The sequence below is a fragment of the Podarcis pityusensis genome (genome assembly GCF_964106645.2).
Source record: "Podarcis pityusensis genome assembly, chromosome: 14".
NCBI classification, from domain to species: domain Eukaryota; kingdom Metazoa; phylum Chordata; class Lepidosauria; order Squamata; family Lacertidae; genus Podarcis; species Podarcis pityusensis.
In genome coordinates, this window is record NC_138039.1 from 35,557,052 (window position 1) to 35,563,051 (window position 6,000).

The window sequence follows — 6,000 nt, forward strand, 5'->3', positions numbered from 1 at the left end:
TGGCCAGGGTAGGGACACGGGTGGCGCTGTGGGTCAAACCACAGAGCCTAGGACTTGCCGATCAGAAGGTCGGAGGTTTGAATCCCCACGACGGGGTGAGCTCCTGTTGCTCAGTCCCTGCTCCTGCCAACCTAGCAGTTCGAAAGCACGTCAAAGTGCAAGCAGATAAATAGGTACCGCTCTGGCAGGAAGGTAAACGGCATTTCTGTGTGCTGCTCTGGTTTGCCAGAAGCGGCTTAGTCATGCTGGCCACATGACCCGGAAGCTGTATGCAGGCTCCCTCGGCCAATAAAGCGAGATGAGCGCCGCAACCCCAGGTCATCTGCGACTGGACCTAACAGTCAGGGGTCCCTTTACCTTTACCTTTACGGCCAGGGTAGCCAACGACATGCCTTACAGCTGTCGATGGACCCCAGCCCCCATCTGCCCATGCAGCAAGTCCAAAGGTTGAGAATGAGCATGGCAGCCTGGAATATATAGGGAGCACTGAATGGGCTAACCCTGTTCTGTGGTATGGTCAGGGCCATGGTCAACTTTCCTTCCTAGATCACATAGGAACCAATTCCTAGGGGCTGAGCAGTCTTTGCCCCCCCCCTAAAATATTTGAGGGGGCCAGCCCCCCAAAGCTGATGGGCATTGCCACTCCATTGATTTGCATGCACCGTGACATGTTATTGATTAGGCAGGCCCCCCCAATATTTTATTCAAGTTGGCACCCCTGCCAGATAGCATTGCCAATATTTATGGATCTTCATAATGAAAAGAATTTTCTCTAACCCTTTCTTCAAGCTTGTGTTCATGCGACCTGGTTTTCATTTCTTTTTAAAAAGAAAATGCAATTGGAGTGTGGATGGGCCCAAGTCTATTGAAACTTTTGAGGGCTACTGCATTTCTAATGAAATATTCCTCCTTCTCAATTCTGCCCCTTGCATCGCTTTTCCTGCTTTCTGAATTAGCACCTTGATTTGGTGATGAATTGGCTCTTAATTGCTCGCTTATTCCACACACCCTGTGTGTGTGTTAATGACTAGCTTTCTTTTATTCTTATTCTTACTTATATTTCTTTTGCTATTTACCATAACTATAAAATAAAACAATAGCAAATAACAATGCAAGGAAACCAGCAACTCAATCATCCTTAGGGGAAAAAACCCTCAAGAACAACAACAGGGAACAGATTCTCACTCATTGAAGGACAATCAGTACCCCAACCCCACCCTGTAGGCACACTAAACTGGAAGCAATAGAAAAGACAAAAGGCAAGAGCAGACTGGACCCTTGCTACTATGTGGGTGGCGCTGTGGTCTAAACCACTGAGCCTTTTGGGCTTGATGGTTCGAATCCCCATGATGGGTTGAGCTCCAGTTGCTCTGTCTCAGCTCCTGCCAACCTAGCAGTGCGAAAGCACACCAGCGCAAGTAGATAAATAGGTACCGCTGTGGTGGAAAGGTAAACAGTGTTTCCATGCACTCTGGTTTCCGTCACAGTGTCCCATTGTGCCAGAAGCAGTTTAGTCCTGCTGGCCACATGACCCGGAAAGCTGTCTGTGGACAAATGCCAGCTCCCTCGGCCTTGAAAGCCGAAAACTGGTGAGGTATGACTGTATTATTATTTTCCAGAACTGAGCTCTGCTTTGACCTTGAATATGTGTCAAACTAAGGGATTGGCTCTTCTGAATCCAGGAGGGCCCTACAACTAATTAGATACACCAGCCCCCGCCCCCCCCCTTCATAGCCAGCCTTGAGAACAGATCATTTTAGAGCTAGTTATCTGACCAAACTCTCACCAGTTTCCTTAGGAAATGCCTTTTTTGAGCTGTGTTTCCAAGGGGTGTCCACTGCAGTCTGGGATGGCAGCTACAATAAGGTCCCGTACGCAGACAAACTTTGTATTTGTGGTCAACCTCAAGTGAACAGCACCACTAATTATCTGTTAGCCTACCCCTTATATAGAGACCTTCTGAAACCTTTGTTCACACAAGTGAAAATAATAGGTTCATAACACAGAGAGTGGCCCTCTATGCACTGGCTGCAAAAAGAAAAAAGGAAAAGGAAAAAGGAAGCAGATAAAATTGTGGTATTTCAGAGGTTTAATCTGAAATCAAGCTGGATTTGAATTTGCTGGTGTCTCTAGTAACTTATCTCTCTTCTTTCATGGATGTTGGCAAATTGGATTTTTAAAAGGCAAAATAACATTAGAATCGGAGCTGTCAGAGATGAATAAGGGAATCGGTGTTTTAATGCTCAGGAACTTGGCAAAGTCCTTTTTATATTATGGATTTTTATATTATGGATGTACGTTCTGTATTGTTTTATTAATACTATTGCCTAATACAAGTTTGTCATGGCCTTTGGCTGGAACAATAAACTTATGAACTTGAGCTTGACAAAAGGTGCGTAAACGATGGTGTCATGATCCTGGTGGCAGATTTCCCATCTTGAGGTGAAGAGGCTGTGGACTGAGAGAGGAAACTGCCCTCAGAGGCAACTCCAGATATTACGACTAATCCAGAAGTTAAGCCAATACAGTGGTACCTCGGGTTAAGAATTTAATTTGTTCCGGAGGTCCGTTCTTAACCTGAAACTGTTCTTAACCTGAAGCACCACTTTAGCTAATAGGGCCTCCCGCTGCCACCGCTGGAGCACAATTTCTGTTGTCATCCTGAAGCAAAGTTCTTAACCCGAGGTACTATTTCTGGGTTAGTGGAGTCTGTAACCTGAAGCCTCTGTAACCTGAAGCGTATGTAACCTGAGGTACCACTGTACCTCTCTGCTGAGGAGGTTACCATGGCCTCTTAGAAGCTCCTATAGAATCACAGCCCTGAGCTCTGTAAGAGCCAATGACCATTAAAGACCTCCTTTAAATGAGGAGGTTCCCTGAAGGCAGATGAATCTATTCAGACAGAACTGCATCTCCTTTGCAAATGCTGAGCCTGTGGTTGACTGGTACTGAAACAGGATCCATATGTTATTCTGAAATCTCCAGCCTGGGCCTCACACAGAGCTGTCAGAAACTCTCCCCTTGCCAGAAGCTGGACCTCATCCTACTTCGCTTCACCTTGCTCTGCTTGCCTGAACCTTGCCAGAACCCGTGTTATCCAGTGTGTTGCTTGGAATATAGCAGAAGATGCTAATTAATCTTGCAGGAGGCTTCTGCTAATAGGATCTATTGGTGAGGAAATGTCAGGAAAGGATCTTGGCCGTCAAAAAAAAGGCATCACTAGATGATATGGTGCTGCGTTAAATTTAAACGTCACTCGGAGCCATAGTTTTACATTCTGTGTTTAGCTAACAGCAGGAAAAGGATCGCCTCCGTTAAGAGCTCTAGTGTAGAAACAACTGTAGAGTTAATTCCCTGAGTGCAGAACATCTCAGATTCCATTTCTAGGTTACAATGGGAGTCCAGGTTGGAGAGTTGGAAAAACCTCTGCAAAATAGCAGACCTACACAATACATTTCAAGTGCATTCAGTGCACATTTACGGCACATGACTTCTCCCACCGAAATCTGGGTCAAATGGACCACATAGCCTTATGGACAATCTTCTGGGGCAATATGCCAGTGGTGGGTGGAGACCAGTGGCAATAGTGGGTGGAAGAATGGATGAAACTCTTGGCTTTGTACAGTAGACAATACAGTGGTACCTCGGGTTACAGATGCTTCAGGTTATAGACGCTTCAGGTTACAGACTCTGCTAACCCAGAAATAGTACCTCGGGTTAAGAACTTTGCTTCAGGATGAGAACAGAAATTGCGTGGCAGTGGTGCAGTAGCAGTGGGAGGCCCCATTAGCTAAAGTGGTACCTCAGGTTAAGAACAGTTTCAGGTTAAGAACAGACCTCCAGAATGAATTAAGTTCTTAACCTGAGGTACCACTGTACTCTGTACTACAACCCATGGGCATCTAATGAAGCGGAATGTTGGAAGATTCAGGACAGTTCAAAGAAAATTATTATCCACGCAGCACAAAATTAACCCATGAAACTCACTCCCACAGGAGCACTGGGGCCAATTCCTGGGGGCCCGGACACCCACAATTTTTTTGTGACCTCTGAGGTCTCTCGGTGCCTCCAACACGACTTCCGGGGCTCCCAGGCTCTGCTGTGGTGTGTGCAAAGTGACATGACGTCATTCCTGCCAGGCAAAAGCAGGAATGGGGTGGGGGTGGGGGGTGGACTTCCAAGAGACAGGCAGAGAGGCTTGGAGAGCAGCAATTGCCCTTCCAGCCCTGTTGCTCCCCACCACTGAAAGCTTCATATGTTCTGAAACTGGCACCTAGCAATTGAGAATCAAAGGGGAAATCACGTTTGTTTGAAATGGCAGCAGAATGTTGGGGGAAGGGAGATCAATGCCGGCTTTGTTCCTGCCCCTGCCCCATCCGCATTTGGGCTATGAAGGGAGAGTAGGGCTGCCCTACATCCGGATTTTCCTGGACATTACCGGGATTTCAAAGGTGGAATTGACGTCCGCGGGGAATTTCCAAAGGGTGTCCTGGTTTTTACTTTTTGAAATTTGGCAACCCTAAGGGAGAGGTCAGGCTTTTCTCCCTCAATCCTCCCCATACATTTCCTACCTCATCACCACAGCAATGTCCTGGGATTCTCCCCACGGACTGTCCAGTTCCCTTTTCATCCTGTGATTGCCAATAAACATAGCTTCGTGCTCGTTTTATTTTACCAAAAAAAAAAAAAGCACAACATCATTGATTTTAAAATAAAAATCACTAGGCCTTTCGAAGGAGCATTTTTCAGAAAGGTTAAAACTGATGATGTGGCATTATTTTCCCATTATCCTCTTTGTAACCTTGTATGGAGTGGCCATCTCTCTCGCTTCTCTCTCCCTCTCTCATTTTCCTCTACTGGAGTTTTTTCCTTGCTCATTGCTGTATGAAGACTCACATTTACTGCCTTGAGAGAGAGAATCCCCCCCCCAAAAAAACCCTAGGCCTTGAAATAGAGAATTTGGACAAATCTGCAAAGTTTTGTTGTTGTTTTTAAATCTCTAGGGTGGGCCATCTGCCCCAAAGAGAGGAAACTGCTTGATGCATAGTAACTAGGGTTGTCTGTATAGTATGATTCCACCCAAGTGCATGTCGATTCATGGAATATATTGCCTGCAAAAGAAAAGAGAAGAAAAATAATTAATTCCCATCAAATCCCAGCTTTCATTCTAAACAAGTTTCTAGTCCATGTGGAGGTAAAGATATGTTTCTGTCAATATCCCTGCTTGTGCTTGGATTATGAAACCAACGAGATCATCTACACCTCTACCCTACTCCCTGCTCTGGCTTCTGGTGTCTAGGGATGGACCAAGCAGTCTATTTCTAACCTGTGTTGATTCCTCATTCCTTCTCCGTCCCATTTCCACATTGATTTGCAACTGAAATATTAAAAGTGCACTAAAATTGCCATGCATTTTTTTGTTTTCACAAAACACACACTGCTGGCATGCATTTCATCCTGAAATACACTTTTTAAATAGGCATCTTAGTACTTTTGGGGGGGGAATTTTGAAAATTCAGAGATGTGCACGAACTGAAGCAAAGGTGTGTTCCAGGCTGCATAGTAGCCCTGGAAGCATGTGTTTGCTTCAAAACACAGCCTCAGGCATCTCCATCTGATCAGGGCTAGCTGAAACTGATGGATTGCAAGGATGTGTACCTGAATTGAGATTCCCACAGTCCAGTGGAGGGGCTTGACTGCCCTGCTAGCTGTTTTCAATGCCAGGGCTGAACCCCAGAACATATTTATTTCTTCATTTTATTAGCTCTCTATACCACCCTTCATCCGAAGATCACAGGGCGGCTTACAGTATAAAAACTCAAAGTTATATAGCATCATAACAAACGAAAAGAATAACTCTCTCTCTCTCTCTCTCTCTCTCACACACACACACACACACATGATTTAAAATTAGCCAATGGCTTGAGAGACAAGGAATATATTTGCCTGGCACAAAACAAACAACTACAGGAGAAAACCCCCACACAAATTAAAATCAGC